The sequence below is a fragment of the Apodemus sylvaticus genome, chromosome 7 (assembly GCF_947179515.1).
Source record: "Apodemus sylvaticus chromosome 7, mApoSyl1.1, whole genome shotgun sequence".
In the NCBI taxonomy this organism is placed as follows: domain Eukaryota; kingdom Metazoa; phylum Chordata; class Mammalia; order Rodentia; family Muridae; genus Apodemus; species Apodemus sylvaticus.
Window position 1 is genome coordinate 38,066,251 of NC_067478.1, and position 21,878 is coordinate 38,088,128.

At 39.9% G+C, this 21,878-nt stretch overlaps 1 pseudogene; it reads right to left on the reverse strand.

Moving 5' to 3' along the window:
- Positions 1–5,515: 5,515 nt before the first annotated feature.
- LOC127689680 (zinc finger protein 73-like) lies at positions 5,516–20,759 on the reverse strand (annotated as a pseudogene).
- Positions 20,760–21,878: the final 1,119 nt, after the last annotated feature.

Sequence of the window (21,878 nt, forward strand, 5' to 3'; positions counted from 1 at the left end):
TCAGTTTTCCCTGTCCTCCTGTCCCTTCTCTACTTGATCTTCTCATTCAAGCCCTATCATGCATTCATCTATAACTACCTATTACAAGTTCCTTTTCCTTGAAGTGACTAAGTATCTGTCCCCTTACTCTATATGTAACTGCTGAGTTCATACAGATTATACCTCATGTTTACAAGGGGCTTATAACCACTTATAAATTAGCAGTTAAAATCCACCTCCAAGATCAATGGAACAGGATTGAAGATCCAGAAATGAACCCACACACCTATGGCCACTTGATCCTTGACAAAGAGGCTGAAAACATCCAATGGAAAAAAGATAGCCTTTTCAACAAATGGTGCTGGTTCAACTGAAGGTCAGCATGCAGAAGAATGCGAATTGATCCATCCTTGTCTCCTTGTACTAAGCTCAAATCCAAACGGATCAAGGACCTCCACATAAAGCCAGACACTCTGAAGCTAATAGAAAAGAAACTGGGGAAGACCCTTGAGGACATCGGTACAGGGAGAAAGTTTCTGAACAGAACACCAATAGCGTATGCTCTAAGAGCAAGAATTGACAAATGGGACGTCATAAAATTGCAAAGTTTCTGTAAGGCAAAGGACACCATCAAGAGGACAAATCGGCAACCAACAAATTGGGAAAAGATCTTCACCAATCCTACATCAGATAGAGGGCTAATATCCAATATATATAAAGAACTCAAGAAGTTAGACTCCAGAAAACCAAACAACCTTATTAAAAATGGGGTACAGAGTTAAACAAAGAATTCTCACCTGAAGAACTTCGGATGGTGGAGAAGCATCTTAAAAAATGCTTAACTTCATTAGTCATTAGGGAAATGCAAATCAAAACAACCCTAAGATTTCATCTTACACCAGTCAGAATGGCTAAGATTAAAAATTCAGGAGACAGCAGGTGTTGGAGAGGGTATCGAGAAAGAGGAACACTCCTCCACTGCTGGTGGGGTTGCAAATTGGTACAACCACTCTGGAAATTAGTCTGGCGGTTCCTCCGAAAACTGGGCACCTCACTTCCAGAAGATCCTGCTATACCACTCCTGGGCATATACCCAGAAGACTCCCCACCATGTAATAAGGATACATGTTCTACTATGTTCATAGCAGCCCTATTTATAATTGCCAGATGCTGGAAAGAACCCAGGTATCCCTCAACAGAAGAGTGGATGCAAAAAATGTGGTATATCTACACAATGGAGTACTATTCAGTCATTAGAAACAATGAATTCATGAAATTCTTAGGCAAATGGATGGAGCTAGAGAATATCATACTAAGTGAGGTAACCCAGACTCAAAAGGTGAATCATGGCATGCACTCACTAATAAGTGGATATTAACCTTGAAAACTGGAATACCCAAAACATAATCCACACATCAAATGAGGTACAAGAAGAAAGGAGGAGTGGCCCCTGGTTCTGGAAAGACTCAGTGAAACAGTATTCGGCAAAACCAGAACGGGGAAGTGGGAAGGGGTTGGTGGGAGGACGGGGAAGAGAACGGGGCTTACGGGACTTTTGGGGAGTGGGGGAGCTAGAAAAGGGAAATCATTTGAAATGTAAATAAATTATATCGAATAAAAAAAAAAGATACCAGAAAGAAAAATCCACCTCCAAATGGAAAAAATGCTATGTGTGCCTTTCTGTGTCTGGGTTACCTCAATTTAACTTTATAGTTCATTGTATTTGCCTGCAAGTACTTTTTCCATTAATTAATTTATTCACTTTACATCCCTATCAAGGTCCCTAGTCCTGATCCTCCTCTCAGAGAGTCCCTCTCCCTCTCCCTCTCCCTCTCCCTCTCCCTCTCCCTCTCCCTCTCCCTCTCTCTCTCCCTCTCCCTCCCTCTCCCTCTCTCTCTCTCTCTCTCTCTCTCTCTCTCTCTCTCTCTCTCTCTCTCTCTCTCTCTCTCTCTCAGGCCAGGCAAAGCACCCAGTTGGAGAAATGGATCCCACAGACAGGCTAGAGATTTAGGAACAGCCCCAGCTCCAGTTGTTGGGAGGCCCCAAATGGAGACTGAGCTGCATATATGCTGGGGGCCTCTGTCCAGCCTGTGTAAGCACTTTGCTTGGTGGCTCAGTTTCTGAGAGCACCTCAATGGTCCAGGTTAGCTGACTCTTGGTTTTCCTGTGGAGTTCCTATCCCAGTCAGGGCCTTCCATCCTTCCCCTCCCGCAACTCTTCAATAAGAGTCCCCAAGCTCTGTCCAATGTTTGGCTCTGTGTCCCTGCATCTCTTTAAGTCAGCTACTGTGTGAAGCCTCTCAGAGGACAGTTATGCTAGGCTCCTGTCTGTAGGCATAATAGAGTGTAATTGGTAGTGTTTGCCCATAGGCTGCGTCTCAAGTTGGGCTGGTTACGGGTAGACCATGCCCTCAATTTCTGCTCCATCTTTGGCCCTCTTTTTTAGGCCAAATTTTGGGTCAAAAGTATGTAGGTGAATTGGTATCCTTATCCCTCTACTGGAGGTCCTATTTTGGTACAGGAGGCAGCCTCTTCAGGCTCTCTCCTATATATTCCCAATGCTATGAATCTCAGCTAAGGTTACGCACAGTGATTCCTGGGAGCCTCCCCAATCCCAGGTCTCTGGCATGCCCTAGAGATGCTCCCACCCCCATCCCAGCCAACTACAGATTTCTATTCAAGATCCTGGATCTCTCTCTCTTGTCTCTCCCATACCTGATCCTGAACCATTTCCTTCACTGTCCCCTCTCTCAGCCAGTTCTCCTGTCCCTCTGCCTCCTATGACTATTTTATCTTCCCCCTCTAAATGAAATTCAAGCATCCTTGCTTGGGCCTTCCTTCTTGTTTTGCGTTTTTGTGTCTATGGAGTATATCATATGTTTATTGTGAAAATTCCTTTCAAAAGGTTCATAGGCTAAGTTAAACTTTGCCAATTGTGTGGTAAAAGTTGAAAGTGAGTGAATTACTATATCATGGTGGGGAAACCAAGGTTGTAAGAAGAGCAAAAGAAAATGCCACAAAAGAGAGTACTGCTAATCGTGGGGTTACTCCCAAAATTTTGTATTTTTTTAAAATTTATGTATTTTATATGAGTACATTATAGCTGTCTTCAGACACACCAGAAGAGGGCATCCAATCTCATTACAGATGATTGTGAGCTACCATGTGGTTGCTGTGGAACTCAGGACCTCTGGAAGAGCAGTCAGTGCTCTTAACCACTAAGCCATCTCTCCAGCCCTTGTATTATTTTTAATGAAGCATAGAGCATGTTTTTGTCGTTCTGCACTTAGCTTGGTCCACTTATGACCCTCTAATGTGTTGTAAAACAGCCAAGAAGACACACAGAAGAAGCTAGCATGATGAAACTACTTGATCTTGGATTTTCAAACTAAAAAAGAAAATGTCATCACAGATCCTCACAGACTACTATCAGCCCATGGGTTTATGTCTAATAAATACTCAAATATTTGTTGTTAAAGTTATATTTAATATTGCCTGTATCTATATATATAATGCATGAGTTGGTATGTCTCTATGTATTATAATTTTGTATAAAACTGGAAATACTATAAAAAACATTTAACATCTATTTTTTCGATGAGATACATTCACATGATAAAAAGCATACCCCAAAATGATTCCTTGTGGTTTTTCCCACATTTGATTTTTCTACAATTAACTGGGGAATCAAGGGAGGCTTCTCTTCTGTATGAATGTGCTGATAAATGGCTAATCACTCAAATCTGAAAGATTCTCTGTATTCATAAAATGAATTACCAATAATGACCTCTTGGTAATATAATGAAAACAGATCACAGTTGGGAAGACTAAACATTACACTTTTATTTCTCACTAACAGACCAGATACATGGCACAGAGATAAAGGATAAAGACCTGTTTTCATCAAACAATTCTTAGCTGGGCAGTGATGGTGCACATCTGTAATCCCAGCACTCTGGGAGGCAAAGGCAGGTGGATTTCTGAGTTCGAGCACAGCCCGGTATACAGAGTGAGCTTCTGGACAGCCAGGGCTATACAGAGAAACCTGTAAGAAACAAAAACAAAAAAAACAAAAAAACAAAACAAACAAACAAAACCCAAACAATTCTTAACTTACAGTAACTTTCTCCTACCAACTTTTACAAAGATGTCCTTAGGGTCATGACATAACAAAGAAACTGAAAACCACTACCTGCTATCTTTCAGGCTGCGGGGTCTAGTACTACTCACCACTTGCGTTCAGAGTCTCCCAGCAGAGCGCATTTAATTTGTGATGGCCACAACCAAAAGCTGAAAGTTGCAACCTATTTCCAGAGATAAGAAAATAGTCTCTGGAGCACATGTAATTACTCTGCTACCCAGTATTATTTCTTTGTATACATTTTGTGGTGTATGTTAATGATTGGTTTCTTTTGTTGGTATTGGTTTTTAATATTTTTAACTTATACACTTTACATCCCACTCACCACCCCCCTCCAGGTCACCTCCTCCTACAATCCTTCCTCCATCACCTCATCCTGTTCTCCTCTGGGAGTGGGTGGGAGACCCCTGCGTATACCTCCCCAAACCCTGGCACTTCAATTCTCTGCACAGCTAGGCACTTCCCCTCCCACTGAGGCCAGACAAGGCAGTCCAGTTAGGAGAACATATCCCGAGTACAGGCAACAGGTTTGGGATAGCCCCTGCTCCAGGTATTCAGGACCCACATGAAGACCAAGCTGCTCATCTGCTACATATGGCGGGGAGGCCTAGGTCCAGCCTGTGTATGTTCTTTGGTTGATGGTTCAGACTCTGAGGACCACAAGGGTACAGGTTAGTTGACTCTCTTAGTCTTCCTGTGGAGATCCTATCCCCTTCTGCCCCATAATCATCCCTCCTCTTCTTCTATAAGAGTCCCCAAGCTCCATCCACTGTTTGACTATGGGTGTCTGTCTCTGTCTGAGTCAGTTGCTCAGTGGAACCTCTCAGAGGACAACTTGCTCCTGTCTGCAAACATAAGAGTATCATCTTGTTAGGGATTGGTGCTTGCCATGTAGCATAGCATCTGGACCGCCTATCCATACTAATGAGGTATCTCAATAAACTTAGCTTTCAGCCAATGACCTTCCCTTCCTGGATATTCTTACATTGTTCCCAAACATTACATAATCCTTTGTTCACCCAGAATAAAACCTATGTGCTCGCATCTACCCCCAACAAAGCAATACAAACAAGCTAAGATCATCTCAGAGAGCTTCTTCGTTAATGGTCACCTCAGGGAAGGTCTTCACCTAAAAGGAGACATAACATTAAAATTCCTGAAGAAGACCTCTCTCCTTCTGTCCCTCTGTCACTAGCTCCAAACCAGACTAAGTTCCTTCCTCTCCTGTACTATTTTCACCCTTCCAGCCTGACAAGCAACAGTGTCTGACACCCCAAGAGGAACCCAGACTGCAAACCCCTGTCCTTGACTTCTCCTTGTCTTCTACAAGCCAGTGTACTGGCTGCTGTGCACCTCCACATGAGAGGCAGAACATGGACCACATCCATATCCATTCCTAACATAGCTTCCCATGCCGGTGAGTTCTCTGATGCCTGCTTAGGTTTGATTTCTGTGAAAAGGTTTTTCTACACACATTACATCCATAAGGTTTCTCCCCAGAATGAATCAACTCATGTACAATGAGGGATGATTTGTAGCCAAACATTTTTCCACACTGAATGCATTCATAGGGATTTTCACCTGTGTGGATTCTGTGATGCTTACGGAGGACTAACTTCCACTGAAACGTTTTCCCACATTTATTATATTCATAGGGCTTTTCACCTGTGTGAATTATCTGGTGCTTGTTGAGATATGACTTGTTTTGAAATGCTTTCCCACACTCTTTACACTCATATGGTTTCTCACCTGTGTGAACCTTCTGGTGAGTTTTGAGGTATGACTTATTTTGAAAGGCTTTTCCACATTCTTTACATTCATGTAATTTCTCACTGTTGTGGATCCTCTGATGCCTCCTGAGGTCTGACTTCTGGTAAAAGGCTTTTCCACACTCACTGCACATATAGGGCTTCTCGCCATTGTGAGTTCTATGATGCACATTGAAGTATAACCTGTTATGGAACGTTTTCCCACATTTCTCATACCCATATGGTTTATCACTCTTGTGAGTTCCCTGATGCATTCTGAGGTATGACTTCTTTAGAAAGGCTCTTCCACATTCTTTATACTCATATGGTTTCTCCCCAGTATGAGTTCTCTGGTGCATTTTGAGGTACCACTTATGTTGGAAGGCTTTACCACACTCACAGCATTCAAAGGGTTTCTCTCCAGTGTGAGTTCTCTCATGTACAATGAGAGATGACTTTTGTCTGAAAGTTTTATCACATTCACTACATCCATAGGTCTTTTCTCCTGTGTGAATTCTTTGATGAATAGTAAGGGAAGATTTAGTGCTAAAAGGTTTCTCACACTGGGTACATACATGGTCTTTCTTTCTGGTTATGTGTCCTCTGATATACTATAAGGTCTAATTCACTGGTAAAGGTTTTCCTACTTTCAAGGTATTTACAAGATTTTTCTCACTGAGTTTGTTGCTTGGTGTTTAGTGAGTTTACACTTCTTACTGAAAGTTGCCTTCCCTATCTTAGTCATGGCATCTGACTGAACAGAAACTTGGTCACACTCATTATGCTTGCAAGAAGTCAGTCCCATTTGAAGTCTCTTAGATGGAGTAACTTTTTTCAATAATTTTCCATCCTTTGTATCTTTCCCTTCTCCGATATATTCAAATTCCTGCTGTCCAGTTAGAATCTTGGAATGCTGACCCAACTGCACAGGACATCTGATGGATTTCCCTGCTACATAACAGCCATTATATTGCTCTCCAGCACACAATCCATGAGGCTCCAAAGAGAGATGTGTATTCAGATATCCACTCAACTCCTAGGCTTCACTCCTGAACAGTTTCTATTACTTACAACAAAACTTGAAATATTCATGGAGTATAAATAAAAAGTGTTTTCTAATCCCTCTGCTTCCTCAGTTGCTTTATTTTGGCTGTTGGAGGTAACTTGCCACAAATGTCTCTCTCAACTCTTCTGGTTAGTCTCAATTATGCCACCCACACTGCAGAAGACTAAAAATACAAACAAACAAACAAACAAACAAAAGAACTTTCGATAAATTATTTTTAAGAATTTCTAATGGAATTCTCATGTTTATGAAAAAAACAATTTCTAGCCTACTAGTACGTACTGTTATTAAAATCAGAGTAAGTATTAGCTTATAAACTTTAGCTTACTCCTCTAATTTAACATACTGAAATACACTGGTAAGTTTCCTAGTATTAATTTATTAGTAAAGTATTGTTTCATTTTATTTTTTTGAAGAAGTATTTTGTTAAAATATCCATCAATTGCTAGGTATAGTTTTCTACTCAGAGAATGGTTACATTTTTTACAGGTTCTAGTCACATATATACTTTAATATATGATAGTGATGACCTTTTCTTTCTGTCATTTTCTTTATTCTGGTCTAAAAGAGGCAATAATTTCTAGGACATCCTCTTTTCAGATTATGAGCAAACTCTGATAGGCTACTTCCTAGCCTGAAGTTTCCATTATGGCCACAAATTTGCATCTTGTATGCTTAGAGTTATTACAAATGACAACAGACTATGAGTATTTCAAACCTTAAATTTCTTCTTTCTACTTCCACCCAAAACATTCCAGTTTGAGGGCTCAATTGAACAACATGCCCTGCTCTTTTCTGAACCAAAATAAATACAAGGAAACTCCTGTTTACCATTCTGGAAAAACATGTATGCTGTACATCTTCTCTAAAATATGTGGCTACTTGTGATAATGATGAGCCCTAACATTTGCCTCCAAAGTGGTGATGCATGCACCAGCATCTAGTAATTCATCAATTCTAAAGGATGTTGGCACATTTCAGAGACTTGACTTCTCTGAGTTTCATAAAAATTGGCTTCTACAATTCCTCATTATCTTTGTTGCTTTAGAATGATAGAAGAAAAATTAAACAAGTGCTATATTGAAATTTCAACCCTCATCCAAAAAAAGAAAGAAAGAAAGAAAGAAAAAAAAAAAGAAGCTTGAGTTCTTCAACTTGAAAACTTATCTTTTGGGGCTGGAGAGATAGCTCAGTACTTACGAGCACTGACTGCTTTTCTGAAGGTCCTGAGTGCAAATCCCAGAAACCACAAGGTGGTTCACAACTATCTGTAATGAGATCCGATGCCCTCTTCTAGGCTATCTGAAGACAGCTACAGTGTACTTACATATAATAAATAAATAAAATTTTAAAAGAAAAAAAACTGGGAAGCACAAGCAGGTGAATTTCTGAGTTCAATGCCAGCCTGATCTACAGAGTGAATTCTACGATAGCCAAGGCTACACAAAGAAACCTTGCCTCCAAAAAAAAAAAAAAAAAAAAAAAGAAAGAAAAAAAGAAAAAGAAAAAAGAAAAAAAGAAAGAAAGAAAAAAAGAATGAAAGAAAGAAAGAGAAATAAAGAAAGAAAAAAGAAAAAATTTGTCTCACTTCTCTTTGCAACAAAAAAGCTCTTGATTCTTTCTCAACTGGAAATGCCCCATCCTATGGGTTCTTCTTATGATTTCTTACATCATAGCTCACAGCCTAACTTCTAAATCTGTTTCTGTATTATCTCATCAACTTCGTAAGTGAAATACTCTATAACTTTAAACACCATCTGTTACTCACTATACTCTGGTTCAACATTACATATACTTGTTTGTGATTCCTCAGTACAAATAAACTTATTTGTCTTTGTTGAAATTAATTCCATGAAGTAAGGACATTACTTTCATATTTTTTTTTGTTTGTTTTGTTTTTTTGCGACAGGGTTTCTCTGTGTAGCGCTGGCTGTCCTGGAACTCACTCTGTACACCACGCTGGACTCGAACTCAGAAATCCACCTGCCTCTGCCTCCTGAGTACTGGGATTAAAGGTGTGCGCCACTACCGCCTAGCTATTTTTACATTTTTATTTTATATAAAATATATTTAAGAACTAGCACTTGAAATCTGCCTCATTAGACTGTGCTAAAACAAAAACAAGCACATGAAATATGTCTGAAAACAAAATCCCCATGAGCCTGGAGTGCAAGAGTCAAGTGAAGCTATGAAAAAGAAAAAGTACCAGAAAAAAACATCAAATTACAGAAGTCAAGATAGATGGGAGGCTGGGGGAGGGTCTAAAATATTTCATTAAATTGAAGTGCACGAACATATGCAAGAGAACTCTCCTTGCAGACTATATAACAAACATGTTTCAGCCCTCAGATACAGAACTGAGAGATAAACTGATGATATGGCCAACCTTTGTTATACACAGTCTCCCCCTCCACATGGACCAACAACCAACCTGGCAGAGTCTTGTTTGCAGGTTCTTCTGCTGTCCATGGCCCCTCTCCCTGTTCCAATTTGAAGATCAACTCAGGTTTAGGGATGCATTGCACTGTTAATAGGAAATAATGTAGGACTTGGAAAAATTCTGATAATAAGAAAGAGAAAACCAGGTTTTAAGATCTAGGCAACAAAAGTGCAAATGTGGACCTTTCACTAGAGAGCAGTGAATAATCATACAAGGCCTTGAACCTTAGCCCTCAACCTTACAAATGCAGGGAAGGTGCTTGCTCTGAGACTTACCCAGTGACAGCCGGCTACTATACATCTCCAGCATCACACTCCTGTACAGCATCTTCTGAGCATTGTTGAAATTTTGCCACTTCTCCCAGGTGAACTTCACAGTGACATCCTCAAATGACACCAACTCCTGTAACAGCACATTTCTCCTCAATCAATTTATTCTAAGCTTGTAAAAAGGAACATGAAGACTAGCTTCTCTTAAGGGGTAGAAGGCTCTCATGTGTATTTTTCATTATAATATACCTTGTTTATATAGTATAAGAAAGTAAAAAAAAAAACCTGATGTTATTGGTTAATGTACTACCTCATAATATTAAAATTAAAACTTTTACTGGTGGTGTAAGAGAACCCAGACTACTCAGGTAACCAGGCCTTAATCAAATAGGACTGCAGGTGAATATAAACATACCCATGCCTCGCGCTACCTCCTAGGAGTTGGAGGGAGCCTGACTGATGTCCTGTTGTATGGGTTGTGCTATATAATTCCCATTCTCTTGCGTAAATGAATTATATTTAATATAAATATCATCTGTGAATTAATCCAGTGGCTGTATTTCTTTACTTCATACTATTTCTCAATAATCACTCAGAAAAATCAGTATTTCTTTAAATCTGCACCTTAATAGCTGATGTCTCACTATTCTCTATTCTGTCCAGCCATTGGGTGATCATCATTTATTGTCGGGCAGAGAATAAATGGTAAGAATTGTTTACAGAAACTTAATACAGGACATCCTTAGTATAAGCATTTTTATACTGTGTCATGATTGAAACAAGGGCAAAGAAATTTGCATTTGAAGGGTAAACATTACACAGTGTAAGTCTACATTTTCCCCTTTTGTCTAATAGAAGACTCTTTTCTTATAATAATAAACAACACACAGCAGTAACAATTATGAAACAATTATAAAAAATATTAGGTAAGAGTTACATTGAAAAAGTCAGGTCTATTTGCATTCAGAAACTCATAAACTATGTTATTTCATACCTTACATGGTGATAAAGACTTAAATAGCCCAAGAAATTATCAGCTGAGGATGAAAAAGAGTTGGTTTTGACAGAGAAGAAACTATAGAATACACAGCTAGATCATTACCCAAAGATCACCTGCACCCCAGCTATTGTCCCTTCTATTCATTCTCCCACAGGAATTCTTACGCAAAGGGAAGATTTTAACCTTAGAATAGATATTTTTAGTACACAAACAGCGTAAAAAAATTAAAAACCTATACAGAAAAGGTTTCTGAATTGATTCTAAAGGGAAAAGTGTGACTTTGTCAACTCTCTGGAATGGATCCACCTGAGATTGTGGCACCTTTTACCAATGCTGAGATTGCCTCACAATGGGCACAAGATGAACTTTGGCAAAGAGTCTGAAGTAATTTTTAGATGAAATTAACAATAAATAACCAAAAGGCAAGTGGCTTCAATTTGTAAAAAGAACTAATTGGATCTTCCCCTGTATAATAAAAAGAATTCCAATTTCTGGAGCACTTACATTTTACACTGATGCAAATAAATCAGGAAAGGCAGGATATAAGTCAGAAGATATAAGTAAGGTGGTTAAAAATCCTTATGAATCAGGATAAAATCAGGATCATATGAAATACTTATGGCATAATTAGATTTTTCAAGAATCTCTTAATATAGTAACTAACTCTAAATATGCATAAAGTGTTTTTTCCCATATAGAAACTGCTGAACTTATTCAGGATGATTCCAAATTGACTTCTTGTTTATTCAACAAGTGGACTGATTCTGCCATTATGTGTTTATTAGAAGTTACGACAATTATGGGAATACCTATACAAATTAAAACTGACAATGCTCCAGCGTATGACACTAGTAAAAATTTAAAACTTTACATATTAATAAATAAAGCATATTACAGGTATACCAACAATCCTACAGAACAAATAGTCATTGAAAGTTCCAACTGTACTTTAAAAGAAATGCTTAATAAACAGGACTATCAAAGAACCCAAAGATAGATTACAAAATGCTTTATTAGCTTAAAATTTCTTAAATGCTAATAAACAAAAAACAATAGCCATGGAAGCCACCAGATTATATAAAAAAACTGAATTATATCAGCCTGTTTATTTCAAAGATATATTAACTTCAAAATAGAGAGCATGAAATGTGTTACTCTGGGGAAGGAACTTTGCATATGTTCATACAGGAAAAGAAAAATTATGGATTTCATCCAAACCGATAAAATAATAAGATTTGATAGAGGAAGACACCATGAAGATCTTGACTACAGATAGGAAAAAGGAAATCAAAAAGACCAAACAGAATCTGTAACATGATTTCCTGATCCCTCTACATGGATCAGCCTTGACACTGGGAAGACAAAAAAATGTCTCTAACAAGAACTTCACCTAGTCATACCAATGGATCTTACTGACTACAGAGTCTTCAAGATCTATCATTCTATCCTTTCATATAGCATGAATGAAGATTTATATTGCAGTTTGGATATATGATCAAACTAGCTCATAAACCTGCTCAAACAAGAAATAAAAAATCATCTTTAACTGATCTGTGCATGTTGGACATTCCACATATTATATTAATATAGAAATATATATTACCTCTAAAAGTTTTATGTTCACAGAAAAAAACAACCCAGAACACAGTCCTGACAAGATTCACCCTCAAGGATGCTGAGATGCTGAGACTTGCTATTCCACCTCCCTGCCTGATCCTACCTCAACTACATAGAAGCTGGTTTCCTCTAAAGACTTGCATCTGGGACAGCTTCAGAACAGCTATCTCACTTGGTCCAGCCTTTCAGACGATTCCAACTGGGACTTCATTTAAGCCTGCACTTTCTCAGCATACAGAGACTGGACAACAACTGCTACATCTAGCTTCTTTAAGACTAACCACTTTTTTAAATTGTCTCAGGCCCCCCAAAACAAATTCTATATCTAAAATCAACTGGAAACAATTATAAGCAAACTTCACCCCATTCCCAAAAGTGGGGTAAAGGAACTTTCATCATTCAATAGCTGTCAGATGTTTGTTGTCTTTTAAAGGGGGATGGTTACAAATAATTATGGTCTTGGATAGGGAGGGAACAAAATAGGAAGGTTAGATTCAGGGATTTCTTTTTCCTTTCCTTTTCACTTTCTTTCTTTCTTGGGTAAGGGAAAGGGGGTTGAAAAAAAGGAGGGGTAGAGAAGCATTATAAGAAGTTAGATATAGTCGGGCAGTGGTAGCATATGCCTTTAATCTCAGCACATGGGAGGCAGAGCCAGGTGGATTTCTGCGTTCTAGGACGGCCTGGTCTACAGAGTGAGTTCCAGGACAGCCAGGGCTATACAGAAAAACCCTGTCTTAAAAAGGAAAAAAGAAGAAGAAGGAGGAGGAGAAGGAGGAGGAGGAGGAGGTTGCGGTGGGGGTAGTAGTAATAGTAGTTATTGTTGTTAGATATATAAGGGTAGATTATTGAATCTACTCTTAAGCCAAACAACATTTACAGTCATAATCTGACATTGGTACAGGATTGTGTATATTGATACAAAAATAAGTTTATTTTTGATACATTGGCATGGGTTATTTTATTCTGATATAAATTTAAGGATACTTTGATACCCACATTGTATATATGTTCTTAATGTTTATTTGAGGTATTGTACTTATATAATTCTTAAAGATGCAGTGCAAAAGTTCTAGTCCTTTTGAAAGGACTGCTATTAAAAAAACTGTTAGGGATGATTAAAAACTGCAAGTTACAAACTTTTAGGGATGGTTATGATACATACATGGTTATAAGGTTATATAATACACCAATGGTCATATTAAATACTAGTCTAGTTAATTACAATAAGGTGTTTTCAAGGTATTTTCAGATAGTAAATAGCTAAGAATAAACAATGTTGGACAATTCAGATATATTATAAGTGGATAGCTGGTCTTCAAAAACCTCAGAGATCTACAGCATATGCCATATAAAATTATTGCATTATTAAAAGATCTCTTGACTATAAGACAAGTCAGCTCCCGAAAGTCCCCCATTTGACGTCACGTATGATGATGAGCATCCATAAGATCCATGTGGAGGTGACTCAATTGTGTCAAGCTACCCACTGGGCAAAGAAAATGCCCATACTTCAACTACAGGCAAATGCTGTCCAGAAAGGACAAAGGGACACAGAAAAGCCAACTGTCAAGCTCTGCCAAGACCGAGTAAGCCAAGTCCTTCATAATTCCTGCTTCACATAAGTCTGTTAGATTCTCTGGGCCAAAGGCTGAAGATGGATGCTCCAAAGTTATAGAAACATTACTGGGGCGTGTCCAGGCATCCAACTGTCTCTGTCATTTCTCTAATTTTGGGGAAGCTATGTCCTTGCCCTTCCTGTATACTCAGTTAAATTTTTATTCCTTCTCAGGTCTCTGATGGGGTGAAAACTACAGAGTCTCACATTTAAGCTTGAGATATTTAGGATTTAAGAAGATGTTGTAGGTCTAAAAGGATGTTTTTGGTTGGTAATGCAAATTAGGATAAAATTTGAGTTAGGCACAAAACTCTGAATACACCAAGATAGGACAGATAATTCGTAGGATGAAAAAATTTTTTTTCTTTAATTGCCAAATACTGTGGACTGAACATTATGAAAGCAAATCCTACCAAAGAGTTACCAAAATTGTCTCATAATTGTTATTCAGTTTATATTTTAAATGAAAAGATCCTCTTATTGGACTAAAAGGGGGAATTGTAGAGAGAATATCTTGTGTATTGTATGGATGTATCACCTGTCAATTAAAAAGCTTACAGTCAATCGGGCGGTGGTGGTGCACGCCTGTAATCCCAGCACTCTGGGAGGCAGAGACAGGCGGATTTATGAGTTCGAGGCCAGCCTGGTCTACAGAGTGAGTTCCAGGACAGCCAGGACTGCACAGAGAAACCCTGTTTCAGAAAAAAAAAAAAAAAAAGAAAAGAAAAAGAAAAAAAGCTTACAGTTTTTGGCTTAGGCAGAAAATAGGAAGTTGGACACGAGGAGACAGAAGAAATACTGGGATAGAGACAGATGATAAGATTGGCCTGAGAAGATGTGAGGAGATGGATGCATGGTACCTGAGCACAGGTAACCAGCCAGGTGGCAGAATGTATGTTAAAAAATTGGGTTATCTAAATTATGATCTAGTCAGAGTTGACCCTAGCTATATGGCCAAGGTATTTTGAGTCTGAGTCTTATTTCTGGGAGCATTGGGGCTGGGAAGAACCCAGATAAAACATCTACACTCTTTCCCAAAGAAAGAGTGACCCTTAACAGAGGCCTGAACGAAGGGAAACAAAGTGGGGAGGAAGAGAGAGTGTGTTGGGTGGAGAGGCATATATGTAGAGGCAGGGGGAAGGAAGAGGGGGATGGTTTGGGGTTCTTAGAGGAGGGGGATATCAAGAAAGGTTTTCCCATTGGCAATGTAAATGAAGACGATATTCAATTTAAAAAAAAGATGAAAAAAAAGAAAGAGTGACCCTTGTCATTAAGTCATATATGCCCCACTCTTGCACCTCAGTTATGCAAATTAGGATGAATGTTTACCAAACCTGCTTCCTACATGAATTCCCCTTCCCTCAGAAGCCTTTGAAAGAATAATCTTTGCTTAATCTGGCATAGTGCAACTCTCTTTCAAAACCCTGCCTCAGCCACACAAACAACCACACACCAGAGTAATAGTCCTATACATTGCAGAGAGAAGCTCTGTGTACTGTATGGACGCATCACCTGTCAATAAAAAAAAAGCTGTCTGGCCAATGAGCTGAGGCAGAAAATAGGTGGGAGTTCCAGTAGGGAGACAGAACTCTGAGATAGAATCTGGCAGGGAAGAGATATGACCCAGACCCTGAGGAGACAGACACACAACACTGAGAAGAGGTAACCAGCCATGAGGCATTCATAGAATAGAATAAATGGGTTAATTAAGTGTACTGGCTAAAGCTAAGAAATTAGCAGTGATTAAGAAGAGACCAACATCACTGAAGTGAAATCTTTTCTGAGAGCACAGAGAGTGTGTTCCAGTGATAGCCACAGTTGTATTTTGTGCTGTAGCTGGACTTGGTACTGTGTAAGAGTCACCCAGGTGGTACTGGTTTTGAAGGCATGAAGGGGTCATGAAGAGCAGCTGAGGATTGGCACTGTGAGAGGCCGCAGAAGGCCATTGGTGAAGGTGCAACCTCAGTTGCAATTGATGGTCCAGAACTGAAAGCGGTCATGCATAGGAGTTGAGGCTTGGCACCATGAAGAGAGCCTAGGAGAGGCTATTGGTGAAGCCTAGTTATAGCGGAAGACAGAGTTACATTCGGGTTGCCAGTGGCATGCGATGACCAAGAACAGCAGCAGCAGTGGAGTACAGATAGCTGGAGCCTAGAAGACAAGATGTGTGCTACAAAGGGCAGAGCTGGAGAAGTGACCCAAGCCCTTGGAGGAGCCTGGAAGATTGTATTGAACCACTGGAGTTTGAGTTTTGCTTTTGATTGCGACTGTGCCCTGATATTTTCCCTCTTGAAGGAAGAAAGTATTTTAGTGGTGCCCACAGTTAAGAGACTTTGAAGTTTTAAAAGACTTTGGATTTTAAAAGATATTGGACATTTTAAAGGGATTGAACTTTTAAAATGTAAAGACTGTGGGACTTTTAAAGTTATTTAGATCTTGGGGATGAATAAGAAAGTAAGAGTTGAGGCTTAATAATGATGTGTTTGTGTGTCTAGTTGACAAGGGGTCAATTGTACTGGCTGGTTTTTTGTGTCAACTTGACATAGGCTGGAGTTACCACAGAGAAAGGAGCTTCAGTTGGGGAAGTGCCTCCATGAGATCCAGCTGTGGGGCAGTAAGGAATATGTCTCCATGGCCTCTGCATCAGCTCCTGCTTCCTGACCTGCTTGAGTTCCAGTCCTGACTTCCTTTAGTGATGAACAGCTGTGTGGAAGTGGAAGCTGAATAAACCCTTTCCTCCCCAACTTGCTTCTTGGTGATGATTTTGTGCAGGAATAGAAACCCTGATTAAGACATTAAGTTACAAGCTAACTGGGAAATATGCCCAAGCTTATGGCCTAGGCCTTGTTTATTCAAATATAATTAAGTCTCAGAGTCATTATTTCCAGAACTGGACAAGAATGGAAAAGCCCATGGTTACAAATGGCATCCAATGTCAGGCACAGAATCCAGGTTTAGACAAAAGATTCAAGTATTAGAAAAAGGCCCAAGTGGAAAGGCAGGAAGCAAGCACTCTCAGGGCTGGATGCAGTTTCCTAGCCAGGTCACAAGACAAACCTCAACAAATATAAGAAGATAGAACTAATCCCATGCCTCCTATCTGATCACTATGGAGTAAAAGTGGTCTTCAATAGCACCAGAAACAACAGAAAACCCACATACACGTGGAAACTGAACAATACTCTACTCAATGATACCTTGGTCAAGGAAGAAATAAAGAAAGAAATTAAAGACTTTTTAGAACACAATGAAAATGAAAACACAACATACCCAAATCTATGGGACACAATGAAAGCAGTGCTAAGAGGAAAACTCATAGCCCTGAGTGCCTCCAAAAAGAAAATGGAGAGAGCATACATTACCAGCTTAATGACACACCTGAAAGCCCTAGAACAAAAAGAAGCTAATTCGCCCAGGAGGAGTAGAAGGCAGGAAATCATCAAACTCAGGGCCGAAATCAATCAAGTAGAAACAAAGAGAACCATACAAAAAATCAACATAACCAGGAGCTGGTTCTTTGAGAAAATCAACAAGATAGATAAACCCTTAGCCAGACTGACCAAAGGGCACAGAGAAAGTATCCAAATTAACAAACTTAGAAATGAAAAGGGAGATATTACAACAGAAACTGAGGAAATCCAAAAAATCATCAGATCCTACTACAAGAGCCTGTACTCAACACAACTGGAGAATCTCGAGGAAATGGACAATTTCCTTGACAGATACCAAATACCAAAATTAAATCAGGACCAACTAGACCATCTAAACAGTCCCATAATGCCTAAAGAAATAGAAGGAGTCATAGAAAGTCTTCCAACCAAAAAAAGGACAGGACCAGATGGCTTCAGTGCAGAATTCTACCAGACCTTCAAAGAAGAGTTAACACCAATACTCTTCAAACTATTCCACAAAATAGAAACAGAAGGAACACTACCCAATTCCTTCTACGAAGCCACAATTACGCTGATACCAAAGCCACAAATAGATCGAACAAAGAAAGAGAACTTCAGACCAATTTCCCTTATGAACATCGATGCAAAAATACTCAATAAAATTCTTGCCAACCGAATCCAAGAACACATCAAAACGATCATCCACCATGATCAGGTAGGCTTTATCCCGGGAATGCAGGGTTGGTTCGAAATACGGAAATCCATCAATACAATCCACTACATAAACAAACTCAAAGAACAAAACCACATGGTCATTTCATTGGATGCTGAAAAAGCATTTGACAAAATTCAGCATCCCTTCATGCTTAAAGTCTTGGAGATAACAGGAATTCAAGGCCCATACCTAAACATAGTAAAAGCAATATACAGCAAACCGGTAGCCAGCATCAAACTAAATGGAGAGAAACTTGAAGCAATCCCACTGAAATCAGGGACCAGACAAGGCTGCCCCCTTTCTCCTTATCTTTTCAATATTGTACTTGAGGTACTAGCTCGGGCAATTTGACAACATAAGGAGGTCAAAGGGATACAAACTGGAAAGGAAGAAGTCAAACTATCATTATTTGCAGACGACATGATTGTCTACCTAAGTGACCCAAAGAACTCCACTAGAGAGCTCCTACAGCTGATAAACAACTTCAGCAAAGTGGCAGGTTATAAAATCAACTCAAGCAAATCAGTGGCCTTCCTATACTCAAAGGATACGCAGGCTGAGAAAGAAATTAGGGAAATGACCCCCTTCACAATAGCCTCAAACAGTATAAAGTATCTTGGGGTGACTCTTACCAAACATGTGAAAGATCTGTATGACAAGAACTTCAAGACTCTGAAGAAGGAAATGGAAGAAGACCTCAAAAAATGGGAAAACCTCCCATGCTCATGGATCGGTAGAATCAATATAGTTAAAATGGCCATTTTGCCAAAAGCAATATACAGATTCAATGCACTACCCATCAAAATCCCAACTCAATTCTTCACAGAGTTAGAAAGAGCAATTATCAAATTCATCTGGAACAACAAAAAACCCAGGATAGCTAAAACTATTCTCAGCAACAAAAGAAAATCTGGGGGAATCAGTATCCCTGACCTCAAGCAATACTACAGAGCAATAGTGTTAAAAACTGCATGGTATTGGTACAGTGACAGGCAGGAGGATCAATGGAACAGGATTGAAGATTCTGAAATGAACCCACACACCTATGGCCACTGTAAGGCAAAGGACACCATCAAGAGGACAAATCGGCAACCAACAAATTGGGAAAAGATCTTCACCAATCCTACATCAGATAGAGGGCTAATATCCAATATATATAAAGAACTCAGGAAGTTAGACTCCAGAAAACCAAACAACCCTATTAAAAAATGGGGTACAGAGTTAAACAAAGAATTCTCACCTGAAGAAATTCGGATGGCGGAGAAGCATCTTAAAAAATGCTCAACTTCATTAGTCATTAGGGAAATGCAAATCAAAAAATCCCTAAGATTTCATCTTACACCAGTCAGAATGGCTAAGATTAAAAATTCAGGAGACAGCAGGTGTTGCAGAGGGTGTGGAGAAAGAAGAACACTCCTCCACTGCTGATGAGGTTGCAAATTGGTACAACCACTCTGGAAATCAGTCTGGCGGTTCCTCCGAAAACTGGGCACCTCACTTCCAGAAGATCCTGCTATACCACTCCTGGGCATATACCCAGAAGACTCCCCACCATGTAATAAGGATACATGTTCTACTATGTTCATAGCAGCCCTATTTATAATTGCCAGATGCTGGAAAGAACCCAGGTATCCCTCAACAGAAGAGTGGATGCAAAAAATGTGGTATATCTACACAATGGAGTACTATTCAGCCATTAGAAACAATGAATTCATGAAATTCTTAGGCAAATGGATGGAGCTAGAGAATATCATACTAAGTGAGGTAAACCAGACTTAAAAGGTGAATCATGGTATGCACTCACTAATAAGTGGATATTAACCTAGAAAACTGGAATACCCAAAACATAATCCACACATCAAATGAGGTACAAGAAGAAAGGAGGAGTGGCCCCTGGTTCTGGAAAGACTCAGTGAAACAGTATTCAGCAAAACCAGAACAGGGAAGTGGGAAGGGGTGCATGGGAGGACAGGGGAAGAGAAGGGGGCTTATCGGACTTTCGGGGAGTGGGGGGGGGCTAGAAAAGGGGAAATCATTTGAAATGTAAATAAATTATATCGAATAAAAAAATGCAAAAAAAAAAAAGAAAAAGAAGAAAAAAAGTTGTTTTAAAGAAAAATGCTGTGCTTATTGTAGACTTAAGATTGACAGGCCTGTTGAGGTGTGAAGCAAGGAATTGTGTTTCTGACGAAGCAGCCTGTACTCATTTTATGACTTTTGGGAGAAGGGTCTGAGGTATTTATCCTTTGGAGGTGTTCACAAGGCATTGACTGTACATTCGCAACTCTGGAGCAGAGAGTCCATCCCAAAAGTTTCATCCCAATTTTCAGGTAAATTCAAAGATGTTAATAGCTAAATTTAAGATGACTAGGGCAGAAGCCAGGGATATAGTAAAAAGTTGTACCGCCTGTGCCCCTTTACTTCCTCAAGCCTCTTTAGGTAGGTGTTAATCCACGAGGCTTGCACCCTTTGCATGTTTGGCAGATGGGTGTGACTCATATACCAGAATTCAGAAGATTAAGATTTGTGCATGTTTCTATAGATACTGCCTCTGGTGTAATTTTTGCCTCCCTCCATAGTGGAGAGGCTACTAAACATGTTATTGCTCACTGCCTGGAGGCTTGGAGTGCATGGGGTATGCCCAACTCTCTGAAAACCGATAACGGTCCAGCATATACTTCTTCATCCTTTGTTGCCTTCTGCCAAGTTATGGGAATTTCATTAGTACATGTCTTACCCTATAATACTCAGGATCAGGGTATCATCGAACGTGCCCATCGCACGTTCAAAGAATGTCTTCTTAAACAAAAAGGGGGAATTGGCCAAGGCAGAACCCCTAAAGAACGTGTCTCTCTTGCTCTTCTGACTTTGAATTTTTTCAGTTAGATATACAAGGGCGCTCCGCTGCTGAGCGTCATGCTTATCCTGATACCACTGAAAAGGGACAAGTGATGTGGAAGGATATTTTGACGGGCAAATGTTAATCTGGTCAAGAGGGTCTGTTTGTGTCTTTCCACAGGATCAAGACAAACCACTGTGGTTCCCTGAAAGATTGATCCGGGTAATCGCCATGTAACCTATTTCACAGCACAAGGAAGATTAAGCCATAGATACTGTTGGTGGGACTGCTCCCACTGATGCTTCCTGCCTTAACTTTGATGGAGATATAGCTGCATTTCAGGACCGAAGCCATGTCCCATCTGAAGGAGTGGGCGGGCATTGGGTCTCTAGCCATATGCCTGACTCTGATTAGCTTCCTTATGTTGAGGTGTCTGTGTAAAATGAGGACAAGACAGTCAAGATAACAAGCGCTAATGGTGCAAGCCTTCGCGGCTATCAAGGTGGGTTAATCCCCTCAAGTGTGGCTCAGCATGCTAGAGAAGTAGTCAATGATGGGTACGATCTCGTGGATGTGCTACCAACCTAAGACAGAGAGCAAACCAATGCTGTTTGTACCTCGATGACGGGTAAGGAACAGTGTTGCACGGGACAACCTAAGTCAGGCATTCTCTCTGGCATTTTTGTAAAATAAGAAGGAGGAAATATGGGGAGAGGGCATGGCGGCCAGTCTAAAATGGTGCCTGGGCTGGTTGCCAAGTCACATGACTCAGCAATGCTCCCCCATGTTCCCCTTTGAGAGTCAAGTACGCACTGGAGAAGTGTGTATGCGCCCTTTGACGTCATATCAGGCCACTCCCAGGCCATTGTCTTGATCCTATCACGAGCCTCCACATGGCAGTCACTGATTGGTGCAGGCTGGGATATATGACTGGGGCAACTATCTAGGATTGGGGGCTTCCTGAAGTAACGTTCCTGAATAAACTGCTTTGAGAAGAGTCTCCCGTTTTGTCTCCTTTATTCAGCTGGACGGATTTGGTAGTGACAGGTGGGTGGGTG